This window comes from Scyliorhinus torazame, chromosome 6 (genome assembly GCF_047496885.1).
Source record: "Scyliorhinus torazame isolate Kashiwa2021f chromosome 6, sScyTor2.1, whole genome shotgun sequence".
NCBI classification, from domain to species: Eukaryota; Metazoa; Chordata; class Chondrichthyes; order Carcharhiniformes; family Scyliorhinidae; genus Scyliorhinus; species Scyliorhinus torazame.
This window is the reverse complement of record NC_092712.1, coordinates 273,556,553-273,571,774: the sequence shown is the minus strand read 5'-3', so window position 1 is coordinate 273,571,774 and position 15,222 is coordinate 273,556,553. Positions and strand designations below refer to the sequence as shown.

Sequence of the window (15,222 nt, the reverse complement as noted above, 5' to 3'; positions counted from 1 at the left end):
GGGCAATTTAGTGTGGCCAATCCACCTACCCTGCAAATCTTTGGGTTGTGGGGGTGAGACCCATGCAGACACGGGGAGAACATGTAATTTCCACACTTAGGGTGACCCAGCACTGTGATCGAACCCGGGTCCTCGGCTCCATGAGGCAGCACTGCTACCCACTGTGCCACCTTCAGAGAAGCATTATAAAGCATTATTTAACACTGAGCACAGAAGGAGATATTGGGTGAGATGACATACCAGGTAGGTTTTAAGGAGTATCTAAAGGAGAAAAGCGAGGTAGTGAGGTATGGGGAGGGAATTCCATTTTGTGGCTTTGCTAACAGCCATTTCAGTAGTGTGGTCGAAGTCAAAACCTGATTGGAGGGATTTAAACATGGAGTACCAGAAAAGGTGGGCATAGATTTGTGTGGCTATTATGTGAGTGTTGAAAAGTGCCATGTAATAATGATGGCCTGCTCATTTCATTTCCAATAATCAGATTTTTCCTTTGCAGTGTCAGTAAATTCATTCTGGGAGCAATGAATAATCTTTGAACTTTGTGATCAGTGCCCAGGATCGGAGAAAACAATACTCTGGATTTTAAAAAAGACCTGTTTCTGAAAGAGCCACGGGCGAACATTACCATAAGAGGCATCCATTATTTTGTTTATTTTAAAGAAATGCTGTCAGCATGAAAACCTCTTTCTATTGTTTCAGACCAGGTTCTATTGATGTAAATCACATAGAAACATATCACTATGTAATTTGTGTGTGATGTCAGAGGTTGCCTGTTTCCCTTGCTCCTCTTAACACAAATAGATTTAGTTATGTTTAGTTTCCCTGTGCTGACTGTGCATCCTCGTTGCTACACTGCATGATCTGGAGAAAAACAGGGGCACGGTGGTATAAGTGTTTTTAAATGAGCATATTATCTTCCTAAGGGATTACAGATGCATGTTTTCAATAGCTGAAAGAATATTGAACTAATATATATATATATATAAAAGGAGTTATGTCTTATAAACTGGAGGAGCAAATTTAAGACACGAAGGAAAGATGTTTTTTTACCGTTTCACGAGAGGTTATTTGAAAGCTGTATTGCCGATATATTTCCAAAATTGTAACAGATTTCCGATGTAACTTTGATGAGTTTACAATGTGCCGCATGCAAAGTTTTTAACTAAATCTGTCTAACCAGAAGTTTAGCATCTGGTCTGCATCTTTTAACACTTCGGTGAACATAAAATCCACCACATCATGTTTTCTTGATTGAGGGCAGCACGGTAGCGCAGTGGTTAGCACTTCTGCCTACGGCGCTGAGGACCCAGATTTGATCCCGGCCCCGGGTCACTGTCTGTGTGGAGTTTTGCACATTCTCCCCGTGTCTGCGTGGGTTTCACCCCCCACAACCCAACGATGTGCAGAATAGGTGGATTGGCCACGCTAAATTGCCTCTTTATTGGGAAAGGAAATAATTGGGTACTCTAAATTGATTTTAAGAAACAATGTATTTTTAAAAAATGTCTTCTTGATTGACTAAAATATGAAAATTAAGTCAACAACAATAACAGCTACTGTAACTGAATAGAACAATTTCCTGTAATATTTTACTGTGCAGGTAACAGATTTATCATGTACAAGCAAACTATTACCAATCAATATCTCGAAAAAATTATGCTAACCTTTTGGAAAATGCTTTCTGTTGCCATCTTGCTTTCTGAATAACTCATATTGTTAACTCATCGATTCGACATTGCGACTTGTCCCTTTATGATACTTAACCAATCAAATGTCAGATGCATAATTATCTGTAACGGATGTACATGAGACACCAGATTCAGTAACCCCAGGATATAATGACCAATTCCAAATTTATAATGTGAAAAATGAAAACTTAAAATGCACAAAATAAACTTCTAAATTTCATCTGATGCTGGAATTCTAAACAAATTAACCAACGATGCTTTGGGCACGGAAGCCTACCCTTTCTCAGCGACCTTGGATTTATCTCTTTCTTGCTTAGTCATTTATCTTTAATCTTGGGAAGTTTTATTCTTTCACAACCATTCAGAATTCTTCAAAACTGTCCCTGCGACGTTCAGCAATGGAGGTTGAGTGACATGGTTATCTAAAACTATGTTGAAGGCAGATAAAAAATGTATGTTTGAAACTTGGATCTTCGGGGACCTGCTTCAGCAGCTGTTTGAGGGAATCAGTATTCTGTTTGCATAAACTGATCCATTCTGTCAGGGCTAGTAAAGGATCTATGGCAACTTATTTTGCAAGAAAAGCAATTCCTGTCTTGCAAAATAACAAAGATCATAGAATTCCTACAGTGCAGAAGGAGGCTATTTGGTCCATCGAGCCTGTACTGACCCTTCAATAGAGCAGCAGATCTAGGCACATTCCCCCACCCTATCTCTGTAATCCTGTAACCTAACCTGCATATCTTTGACACTAAGGGACAATTTAGCATGGCCAATCCACCTAACCTGCATATCTTTGGAGGTGTGATGTGGTTATAGAAAACAAATGCATTGCCGATGAACCGTGTGTAGTTTCAGGACTTCAGAAATCTTGGAATTACATGCTGTTAAAACCTCATGCCAAACTTACCAACCCCCATACAAATTGTGCTATCTTGAGGCAAGTATCTCAAGGCTGTGATAGGCAGCGTTTTAATCAGTAAGGGTATCAAGGGTTATAGGGATAAGATGGGAAAGTGGAGTTGAGGAATATATCAGATCAAAAAATACATGATGTCATTAAATGGCAGAGCAGACTTGATGGGCCGAATGGCTGACTCTGCCCCTACCTCTTATGGTAAGTAGATCCTCTTCCTATTCGCCAAGCCACACTAGATAATGGAGCACAGCCCATTGCTGACTCATCCACCCTACTCATTGAAAACAGGTTACTTTTAACAGTTAAGGAATTTGGTACTGAACTGGATAAACCCTTTCAATAATAAACTTAAGGAGAGATATATGAGGCTTTGCAATGAATAGGTCAGAGCTTTACGAGTGAGAGACGGAATACTGCATTGTCTGATTCATCGTGAACAACACCTGTGCCTTCTCACAAGTAATATATATCACCTAGTAATCTGGTGTTAACCACAGGATGTACAAATGACAGAAAACATCTTGCAAAAAGGTCACAAATGCAGAATCTTGTGAAGCAAAGAAAGGGCAAATTTATTTAAATAGAGATTCCCAGGTTGTTATTATTTTTAACAGTTCTTTAGTTAGAACTTCACAATCACCATCCCTTCCCTGCACACCCGGAAGAAGTAAATGCCAATTTCAGAGATTTTTCCGGAAACCTGTGAGTATGGAATCATACAATCCTTGAATGCTTACAGTAGGCTGTTCGGCCCATTGTGGCGGTGTTGTTCCTCTGCAAGAGCAATTCATCTGGTTCCACACACCAATCTTTCAAATCTCTTCTTCATGTTATCTAAGGAGAGCAGCTCCAACTTTTCCATAAATGAAGTTCCTCATCCCTGGAATAATTGTCATGAGTTTTTTCTGCATCCTCGAAAAATGTCTTTACATCCTTCCCAAAGTGTGGTGCCCGGAACTGGACACAGTACTCCAGTTGAGGTCAAACCAGAGTCTTAGACAGGTTTGCAGTAAAGTCCTAACTTTAGTCCCCTTTGCCCCTACTTATAAGCTGCAAGATCCCATTTGCGATATTAGTCATGTTCCCAACTTGCCTTGTTGCCTTAAGGGATCTGTGCATATATACCCAAGGTCCCTCTGTTCCTGAACTGCCTTTCAAACTCTACCCATCAGTTTAGATTGCCTCTCCTCATCATGTCCAACAAAATGAATCAGTTCCTCTGCATTAAATGTATTCTGCCACGTGTCCATCTAGTCTACCAGCCTGAATATGTCCTTCTGAGATTTAATACAATCCTCTTTACACTTTACAATACTTAGGGGTTTTGAGTCATCTGACATTTTTGAAATTGTGCCCTAAACATCCAAATCTAGGTTACTATAATATATGCCAAGAAAAGGAGAGGTCCCGACACTGATCATCCAGTCAAAAGAACAATAATTAAGGTTGGACAAGTCACGGCCGCGCTCGCTGGCCCCATCGGGGGGGGGGGGGGGGGGGGGGGGGGCGAAGGCGTTAGCTGGGCTGAGGGTGGAAATGGGAGGGGTGGACCCTTGGAGGTTTCTGCACCCGAGGGAGCGGGAGTACTCGTTTTTCTCAGCAGTCCATAAGGTATATTCACGGATCGACTTTTTCGTGGTGGGGAAGGCTTTGCTGGCTGGAGTTAAGGGGTCGGAATACTCGGCAATTGCAGTGTCCGATCATGCTCCGCATTGGGTGGATATGGTGCTGGAAAAGGGGGTAGCGCAGAGGCCGGGGTGAAAGTTAGATGTGGGACTTTTGGGGGACCAAGTATTCTGTGACAAAATTGAAAAGGTAATTAAGTAATACGTAGGTTTCAACTGTACGGGTGAGGTGTCGAAGGCGGTCGTCTGGGAGGCTCTAAAAGGCGGTGGTGAGGGGGCGGTGATTTTGTTTAAGGCCAGGGTGGACAAAGAGGAGAGGTTGGAGCGGCAGAGGGTAATAGATGAGATGTTGGAGGTAGATAGGAGTTATGCAGAGGATGGGGACCCAGCAAAGCTGGAAAAGAGGAAGGAACTACAGGCGAGCTTTGACCGACTATCTACCAGGAAGGCGGTGGTCCAAATGAGACGAGCAAGGGGTGCAGTTTAGGAACATGGCGATAAGGCATGTGTTAGCAGGTCAGCTCTGGAGGGAAGCAACGGCAAGGGAAATTGTGCAGGTGAGGGATAGGGAAGGTGGTGGTGGCTCCGGATCTGATTAACAAGGTTTTTGAGGAATTTTATGAGAGGTTGTACAGGTCAGAGCCTCCTGGGGGAGACTATGAGATGCAGGGATTTCTAGATGGGTTGGAGTACCCGAGGCTAGGCGAGGGGGACAGGGCTACATTAGAAGGAGCAATGGTGGAGCAGGAGATAAAGGATGCGATTGGGAGGATGCAGTCGGGGAAGGTGGCAGGGCCGGATGGGTTTCCGGTGGAATATTATAAAAAATTCAAGGATAAGCTGGCACACCTGATGGTGGGGATGTTTGAAGAAGCGATAGGGAAGGGGGTGTTGCCACAAACTTTGGGGCAGGCATCGATTTCCCTGTTGCTAAAAAAAGATAAGGATCCGACGGAGTGTGGGTCGTATAGGCCCATACCACTTCTGAATGTGGACGCAAAAGTGTTGGCGAAGGTACTGGCGGGTAGGCTGGAGGAGTGCCTCCCGAAGGTGATAGGTGAGGATCAGACGGGGTTCGTGAGAGGGAGGCAGCTCTTTTGAAACGTTAGACGGGTATTGAACGTCGTTATGGCACCGGCAGAGGGGAAGGAAACAGAGGTGGTTGTGGCACTGGACGCTGAGAAAGCGTTTGACCGGGTAGAACGGGGGTACTTGATGGCAGTTCTGGAGAGGTTTAGAATTGGACCAAGATTTGTGAACTGGGTAAAGCTATTATATAAGGAGCCGAGGGCGATTGTCCGCACAAACAACATCAGCTCGAGATACTTTTCTCTCCACCATGGGACTAGGCAGGGATGTCCCCCTGCTGCTCGCGCTCACGATTGAGCCGTTGCCCATTGCATTAAGAGGTTTGGGGGTATGGAAAGGAATAGTGCGTGGGGGAATAGAGCACAAGGTATCCTTGTCTGCCGATGACTTGCTGTTATATGTGTTGGAACCGAGTGTGTCAATAGAGGGAATATTGGAGCTGCTTCGAGTGTTTGGGTCTTTCTCGAGATACAAACTAAATCTCGACAAGAGTGAGTATTTTGTGGTGTCTCGGCCAGGGGTGGGGGCAGGGGTGGGGGAGCTGCCATTCCGTAAGACAGGGACTCACTTTAGGTACCTGGGGGTGCAGGTTGCTTGTGCGGGGGGGGGGGCTCCGCAGGTACAACATTTCTAGTTTGGTGGGGAGAGTGAAAGCCGATCTGGCAAGGTGGGACGGCCTTCCTCTGTCACTGGCGGGTCAGGTACAGGCGGTTAAAATGAATGTGTTTCCGCGATTTCTGTTCATTTTTCAATGCCTGCCGATTTTCCTGCCAAAGGCTTTTTTCAGAGAAATTGAGGGAAGGATTACGTCGTTCATATGGGGAGGGAAGGTGGCCAGAGTTAGAAAGGTGCTACTAAAGAGGGGAAGGCAGGCAGGGGGTTTGGGTCTTCCGAACCTGATGTATTATTACTGGGCGGCGAATGTGGAAAAGGTATGGAGCTGGGTCAGAGGGGCTGATTCCCAGTGGGTCAGAATGGAGGAGAGTTTGTGCAGGGGGTCGGGATTGAAAGCACTAGCAACAGTGCCGCTCCCAAAAGCCCCGGGGAAGTACTCAGGGAGTCCGGTAATAATAGCTTCATTGAGAATTTGGAGGTAGTTTCGCCAACACTTCGGGTTGGGGGCAGGGTCAAGGGAAATGCCGATTCGGGGGAACCACAGATTTGAGCCAGGGAGGAAATTTTCGGAAATGGGAGGAGAAGGGGATTAAGACACTGAAAGATTTGTTTCTTAGGGGTCGGTTTGCAGGATTGAAGGAGCTGGAAGCATAGTATGGGCTGGAGCAGGGGGAAATGTTTAGATACATGCAGGTTTGAGATTTTGCCAGAAAGGAGATACAGAACTTCCCGGAGGAGCCGGCCTCCACATTGCTGGAGGAGGTGCTGACGACAGGGGGACTGGAGAAGGGAGTAGTGTCGATGGTTTACGGAGCTATTTTGGAAGAGGAGAAGGCGCCACTGGAAGGGGTCAAAGCAAAGTGGGAGGAAGAGTTGGGAGAGGATATGGAGGAGGGGTTCTGGTGTGAGGTGCTCTCAGAGTGAATGCCTCCACCTCGTGCGCGAGGTTGGGGCTGATACAGCTGAAGGGGGTATACAGAGCACACCTCACGAGAGCGAGGATGAGCCGATTCTTTGAAGGAGTAGAAGATGTGTGTGAACGTTGCGGGGGCGGGGGGGGGGGGGGGGGGGGGGGCGCTAATCACGTTCATATGTTTTGGTCCTGTCCAAAGCTGGAAGATTACCGGAAGGAGGTTTTTAGGGTAATCTCTAAAGTGGTGCACGTGAAACTGGACCCGGGCTCCTGGGTGGCCATATTCGGAATGTCGGACCAGCCAGGGTTGGAAACGAGTGCGGAGGCAGATGCTGTAGCCTTCGCCTCGTTGATCGCCTGAAGGCGGATCCTGATGGGATGGAGGGCAGCCTCTCCACCCTGTGCCCTGACGTGGCGGCGGGGACCTGTTGGAATTCTTGACTCTTGAGAAGGTTAAGTTTGAACTGAGGGGAAGGATGGAGGGGTTCATGCACTTTCAAGAACTGGATAACATCGAACATTAGATGGGGGGGTGGGGGGGGCGGTGTGTGTTGATGGTGACTATGGGTGATTCCTGATTCCTTTTTGTTATTTGTTTATGTGAACATGCGGGCTAATGTTTGGGGTTTGGTGGGAGGATGGGATTGTTGTTATTGATATGGAAATTTACATATTTGTTACTGATTATTGTTTATTGTTGGTGGGTGTAAATTTGGGAGAAAATGTGAAAAAGGAGAATAAAGAAATATATTTTTTTTAAAGAACAATAATTCACCATTGTTTTCTGTTTCCAGTCACTCAACCAATTCCATATCTATGCTGCCACTGTCTCTTTATTGCACAAACTCTTATTTTGCTCACCAGACTGTTATGCAACACTTTGTGAAATGCATTTTAGAAACCCATATACGCTGCATCAATTGCATTACTCTTGTCCACCAGGCACCAGTTAATGCAGGAGGCAGGGATCTTGTCCATCAGCTGGAAAGCCAGCAAGAAACCCACATCACCTCTTTCAGGGAAGGTGCAGTGCGACACACATCTAAGAACTAGCATTGTCGCTGGATCGCAGGCCACAGGAGAGTGTTGGTGTTGGCGCAGAATGGGAGTCACAGGGTGGAGGTCATGGGAGAAGGGCTCAGTGGTGGTCAGCAGTAAGGACAGAAGGCTGACTTTCAGTGGGCCCCTGTTCCGATGCTGGCTGGGTCCCTCAATGAGGCACAGAAGGCATTTAAATAAAGGGCACCTCTCTTGGGAACCTGTCAGCAACACCACACGGGTTTGCATTCCATGCTACCCAGATGGTGACCCCCCCTCACCCGCTGCTGGGTTAATATCAGCGGCAGCAGATGAGACACTTAAGCCATCCACAGATCTTCCCGTCATACACTTAATCAGAATAGAACAGGAGGGTGACAAGATCCTCACTCACCACCCTCCCATCTATCACCAAACTAACCAGGGTGGGAGAGCATTAAATTTTGCCCACCCTTTTACTGTATCAAAAGAACTAATCGGAAGGTAATTAGTATTGCATACAGCAAGGATGGTCCTGTGTTTCACCGTAATGAACGCTGATAACATTGATGGTTCCTCTCATGCTTTTAATGATCTAGGAATTATCTGTATGTATAGTCGGCCAGTGCAATTGACCCAAAATATTTCAATTCACTTTAATTTCCTGTCCCTCACCCACCCCCAACCCCTACCTTCATTGGACCGATATGTCAATATCAAGTTACTTTTTATCTAAATCTGGCCAGTGTTTCACATAAAGAACAGATATCATAGCCATTATCATTGAACTACAGACATACATAACAGTCAGTGCACAATCAAATCTATTTAGATGTAATGGAAGAAGAGAATTAACAAAAATTCCTGAAGGAAAGACAGTACAATATTATTTTCTATCTGTGTGGTCTCATTCTCCAACTAAATTTGGACTAAATTCTCTATCTCACCACAACTCATCACCATACAGTGAAAATCTTCATATAGGATATTGAGGAAAAAAGGAAAATAGATTGTTTCAGATGACGTCAGTGTGCAGACATGCAAAGCAAAAACGTGACATACCTGAAATTCATCAAGAATCCGGCTCAGTTAAATTATCCAAATGCCACCACCTTCATAACAAATAATCCCCAGGTCCAATTTGTAAAAATAATTGCCAGAGAAATCAAGTTTGATTATATCCTGCAAGTGCCCTCTCGTGATTCAGCCAAGAATAAAACGATGAACCCTTCAAAACATGTAGTGCGCATTCCTCCATCGGTTTGCAGGTCTACAATTGCACATAAGCCTATAAATCCACTATCATTAGGCTCGTCGAAGTTGTAAAGATCCAGATTGGTTCTTCATCCAGACACGCTCCGGTGAGTACTTCCCTATCAGAAGAAACAATTTGTGAGCCGGTTAACAGTTATATCTTTTCCACAACATTTTGACTAATTTAATTTTTATTTCACATAAAGGCAAACATCCTCAATGAAATAAAAAATGAATTTGCCCTGTAAAATCATCTACAGCTAACCTTCTGTTGAACTAGCATCAAATTGTCGAGTAGGCAACCAATATAAGGCCAAAACGTGGAAGTGAAATCTCAAATGGACATTAGAAAGCAGTTGGGTGCTCTGTAGTTCAACTTATAGAAAGTTGTTAAGACAAAGCTCTACTTCAAAGCTTATTACTTAAGCTTAGTTATGAAAATTTAACTTATGATCTGGAAGCAGATACAAAACAGTTAGATACTGTGAACAGAGAACTAAAGATATATTCTCTTGGTGGATGAATTAGGATGGATCAGAAGAATGCTGTACAGATTGTTACAAGGATGATAATTTTAAAGAGAAAGCTACAGTTCAAGGTTCTCTGGCCTTCCCACAGTGGGTTTCTCGGGGGCGGCAGGGGGCCCACCCCTGACCAGCGTATGGCAGTTCCCATTGAATCCACCCCACACTGCCGGGGAACCCGTGGCAGGGTTGGACGGTTAGCAGGGCCAGAAGATCCAGCCTGCGTGATTAGCCGGAAGATCTCGCCGACAATTTCTAGTGCCCTTTTTTTTCTGGTTGGATTTTAATAAACTGTACTTGTATTAAACAAATGTGGCACTGCTAGCCAGCCATATGCACAACTTGCATTCCACCCATGTGGGGTGCAAAGGGAACAGACACTCAACCCTGTCGTGAAGAATGTGAAAGACCCCATCTACTGTTGTCTTTCACACTACCTTAAAACTCATCAAATGCTTCTGGAGATAAGGTATCAAAAATAATACATATGGACACAGACAAAGTAATCAAATTCCTCTGAAATATACAGTCAGCAAGGCTTTTTTTAAAAAATGTTTTTATTAGGGTTTTTCTTTTTATACAAAGCAAAGGTGAATGTGAACATACACGACATACATCAGTTACCATTCACTATATACATCAGGTCAGAAAAGCTTTTTAAGAACTGTTTACCAAGCCAGCGAGCAGAGCTCAGAAAAATAATGAAAGGCTACAAAGAGCCATCTCTCTCTCTCTCTTTCTTTGGAAGTATTGTGCACGGATATTGCAAAGTAACCATCCCAAGAAGAGAAAACCTAGTGCAAATCAAGATTTTGGGGATAAAATGTGGATATCCACTCTGTACAGCTACACCCAGGGAAACAACTGAGTGAAACAGTCACAACATAGACCCACCACATCAAGACCAGCCAAAGGACATATTCCTTTGATTCTTATATTCCATTGATTGTTTATTTTCTTCGTGAACTGTAACAAAATCTTCACATCTACCCTTGTATTCTACCATCTACGCCAGTGTGTGTGGGGCTCAAGGAATGGGTGTGATATTTGAATAAGGGTTACAATTTACCTCTTTTTTTAAATTCAGGAAATAGGATCAATAAATGTCTTTTGTCCTTTAATTTAAACACAGAAAACCTGCATGATTAATTCTTTATTATCTGAAAGCACAACTGATGGGACTCCTGCAGTATTGGCAAGGCACATCCTCACTACATTCACAACTAAACCTTGTTACATCTAACCCTACAGTGGCAAATTCGGGGAGTCAATTTTTACAACTCCTAACATGGCATTCGCAAGATGATTTGATATTGATATGAATCAGATGGGAGGGCAAATCATGACTGTTGTCCAATTACAGTTCATCCTGGTGTTAGACTGCAAAGATTTGGGAAATGTTAATCAAGGCTGAGCAATCTTTTCCAATAATCTTCTCGACGAGTTCATCCAATAAATTAACTTTAGATTTGAGAAATGGGTTTTACTTGGTCACTGAAATGGAATCTCTCAGTGAATAGTTCTGTCAATACTGCGACTTGAAACAACTTATTAAAAGAGTGTCTTTATTTAAGTAGTCCTATTATTTTTCTTAAGTTAGCATTAAATCCTTTGTCTTCAAAGTCCAACTGCGCCATACAATGCTTGCAAGGATTCCCCCAGTGGTGTCCCAAGAAATAATTAATAAGTCCTTTGTTTCTAATATCTGAGAATTTACATGTCATACCTGGTGGATTCCCTGCACTCCTTATTCCTCCAAGACATTCATTCCTTTTATATCCCTCGCCCTCTCCAAATCTCAACAATGCACTGAGTGACTCTAGTAGAGTCAACAAAAGAGCCCAAAAGTAGAGGAGTAGCATTACGATGAATTATGGTTGAAGCAACACAGGATAAGAAAGAAAGGGCTGGGGGAAGAGAAAATAGAACAGAGAAGAAAAAGAAAAGAAAGTTGGGGTGGGCGAGGGTCGAAAGTTAAAATTGGAGGAACCAAAGCATGTTTCCCACGTTTATGTGACCTCTGTTTTGATCTTATTGCAGCAAGATACGGAAAGATACATGGAATTTTTACCCTAGCGACAGTAAGTCAGTTGAAACAAAGGAATAGGATCTCAACTCGCTCTGCCTCACAACTTTTACAATCAGTTTACCGCCATTCAGCAGGTGCTTTTGGGGTCACGATTTTATCGATTGCCATTGGGTTGAAGGAACCAGGTCTGGATTGTGTTTCATTCCAACCCGTTTCTTTGTGCGGAATACTGAAATGTCACACGATTTAAAACAAAAACGGATCAGCTGAAAAGCGCTGTCGAAAAAAAACACTAAAACGTGACCAATTTTTGACTGTAACACAGACACTAAAGAAAATCCATAGTATTTGTCGGAAGGGAGCAATGGGCAGGGTTATCTGTGAAATCTGTCTCGTTCTTTTTTGGAATGGTTTAAATATATCCCACAATTAAATATCTTAGTTATACCTGCCTTTCGTAAATAATGCAGGGTATATTCAAATATTGAGTGCATTCGACATATACGAAAGGATTTGTTTTGTTAAACTTCTGCAGCGGGATAAGTTTGATCTTGTATCTTTTAAAAAATTAATTCTGGGGTGGGGGGAGGGTGTTACAGAACTTTGCAGGAAACAAATAGAAATCGTTTTTTTTTTAAACACAAATGTTTGAATAGACAATCTACAAAAAAATACGAAATCTACGAATAATGAAGTGGAGACGTGCAGTATCAAACAATGGTTCCCCCCTTTCACGAGGAGTGCCGGAGTAACAAAGAACAAGGAGTGGCTGAATTCACTGTTTATAAAATCGATGAAAGTAAAGGATCTCCAAATCTTAGTCCGAAAAATTACTGATAGCTGACTTACCCCAATACCAATTCACCTTCACGTGTACCTAGTTGAGAAAGTGTTGTGAAATTCTAGTCGGATAATACAATGTATTGAACGGAGTCAGCATAGTAGACCATAATCTATTGTTTGAACTCCAGCATCGTATGCGACACTGTACGGTTAACCATTTGGCTATTTTTTTAAAAATCCATATTACAATTGGGTTTTTGATCGTAGGCAGCAAGGTTAAGTATTTCTGAACGAAAATATGAGGAGAGCAACAGTCATTCCTCCTGTCCCGCTGGTCCAACGACAACGCCAAGCATCGCAAACTATTCTTTTTTTTTTGTTAATTCATGATTGCTAATCAACATGTTGCCATACCTTCTCTTTCTGAGGTGTTGCGTCAGGCACACAGACTTCGGACAAGCCTCGAACTTGAGTTTGTGGTCCATATGGAAAGCTAAATATTCCCCCCAGACAAAGAGTAAAACTATTCAGAGTGCCCTTTGTCCCACCCAAAAAATAGAGAACCACACACGGTGGACAAAGAGGATGAAGCAAGCAGCAGACAAAGGCTGACAATGGTAGGAGTTCAATAAGGGACAGTTCGCCCCTACAACCTTAAACAAAGAACTTGCATTTTTTTGGAACGATTCCTGCGCTGAGACTATCCGCCGCTGGACTCAGAAGGCAGACAAAACACATGTCCGCGCATTGCCCCCCTCCCCTCCCATTGAGAACAGTTACACTGAAGATTTCCTTACCTCGATTCGAGTTCCATGATCGATATGAATAGTATCGAATTCTATTCATCCTAGACATTAATTCAGCATTTTGAACCCCCCTCCCTTCCCCATGTTTATATTTGTTGGGGAGTCGAGGGGCTCCATTTAGCAACGAGTCTTTATTGCCAATCGGGCGCATTAACTGTTGCTGGAAGGAACGTGGAGCAACTTCTGCCGCCCCCAAAGTTTCAAAACATGACCCTCAAAAGTAGCAGCGCAAATCCTGGTGTCCTCACCAGGCGAAGGGGGTCTCTGGAACTTGGTCATTTTTGATTCTGACTCCTCGCTAAACGGCAGCAGTTTAAAACTAAACTATTGGCAGGGGTGGGTTACAGATCCAGCGAGTGCCCCCTGATCCAATACTTGTTGAAATAAGTTCGATTTGATGTGTCCAGTTTCCTCTCTCCTCCCTGTGTCTTTCAAATTGGGCCACATTTTCGATCTGAAAAAGATAACCCAAAAAATAAAACTGCCAATAACTCCTGATCGAATCGCCCAGCCGAGGATCAGCGGTGCAAATCTCGACATGTTTCCGCCAATTTCATCTTTTGTTTCATAACGTGACCACCACCGCCCCCACCCCACCCAAACCAAAAACAAAGACCCTCCTCCAAACCCCCCCCCCCCCCCCCCCCCCCCCGCTCCCGCCACCCACACACACAAATGCGAGTGGCAGAGCAGCACAATGCCAGCCCATGTTGCAGGCAGCAGAGTCACTGTGAGGAGTTACTGAGGGCTGAGCTCTCACTCTCTCTCTCACACCGGTTCAGGAGCTGGCTTCGGGGCTGGTGAGCCCAGACCGGGGAGAACAAAGGCTTGGCTCCGGGCCTTGCGAGTTCAATAGCAGCCGCTGCGTCAGGGAGTGCAAATGGCAGCGCTCACTCACTCACTTCCTACCTGTTGCTCGCCTGCTGTGTGTGTGTGCATCTTGAAACAGCACGTCGTGGCATTCCCAGCAAGACCCATCAAGAAAATGGAAACTTTATCGCGGGGCTGCAAACATTAAAATTGACCATTCCTCCCCCTCCCAATGCAACAAGAAGAGGCCATCCCATCAACTTTCTCTCTCTCTCCAGCGCGGATTTTAACATCTTCCTCACCCCCCCCCCCCCTACCGTCACGTAGCACTGACAAGACATGAGGAGGGAGTGAGGTGGAGGTTGGGTGGGGGTGTGTGTGTGGGGGGGGGGGGAGAATACTCCTTAACAAAAGCAAAAACTTACCCCAGTGGCTTGGGGATGGACATCACCTGCAGCCGCGACCCTCCAACAATAGCGAGGCTGGTGCATGTGTGAGGGTTCATTCTGTCTGATCTCTCTCCAGCCTCTCGGAGTAGAACAAAGGAAACTCCTCTCGCCCCTGCGTAAAAGGCTTTTGTATTTAACTTTGGTGCTGACGCGCTCACGCACTCTTTCCTCACACAGGCGCTCCCTAGCCCAACTTCTCGCCATCAGTGAGCAAGTAGCATTGACACCCCCACCGCCACCCCACACACACCCTAACACAACTCATAGCTGTCACATCTCCTTGAAGTTCTGGTTTGGAATGCTGTTTTTTTTTTAAATTTGAAGTGGATCTTGGATCTGTCTGTAATGTAAAGTTTGGAAGTCTTGGCAACAGTTTGTCTTGGGCCTGAGTGGGGAGGTACGGAACCCCGCCCGCCCGAATGACAAATGCAGGAGCTGGGAGCTCACCCAGGGGAAGGAAGGAAGGAGGGAAGGCATTCTCTTTAAAGAAAGGATGAAGTTCGGGTCAGGAATCTGTAGCCTGGGGGTGGGTGGGGAGGATCTTCAGAGGTCCAAGGGTGGGGTAGGTGCGTGGGGGGGTAATAACAAACCACAAAGATTCTCCGCGAACGACCGTAATCAGCCGAGTGAGTGAGACTGCCAGCCAGTGCACTCTCCGGACTGGCCATCTGAACTCAGTCCCAATGCAGGTTCCAGTGGTC

At 44.7% G+C, this 15,222-nt stretch overlaps 1 long non-coding RNA gene across 8 annotated transcripts in view; it reads right to left on the bottom strand.

Annotated features, from left to right (window-relative positions):
- Window positions 1-14,870, bottom strand: part of LOC140425435 (uncharacterized) — a 153,710-nt gene extending 138,840 nt beyond the window's left edge. For 2 of the 8 annotated variants that reach the window (XR_011947859.1, XR_011947860.1), the window contains exons 1-3: window positions 14,498-14,870; window positions 13,254-13,716; window positions 8,929-9,239 (exon numbers count right to left, since the gene is read on the bottom strand). This is a non-coding gene — a long non-coding RNA (uncharacterized lncRNA). Of the gene's footprint in view, window positions 1-1,664; window positions 1,791-8,928; window positions 9,240-13,253; window positions 13,717-14,171; window positions 14,333-14,497 lie in introns of those variants that run through there. The other 6 variants (XR_011947857.1, XR_011947861.1, XR_011947863.1 and 3 more) reach the window with 6 other exon arrangements.
- Window positions 14,871-15,222: the final 352 nt, after the last annotated feature.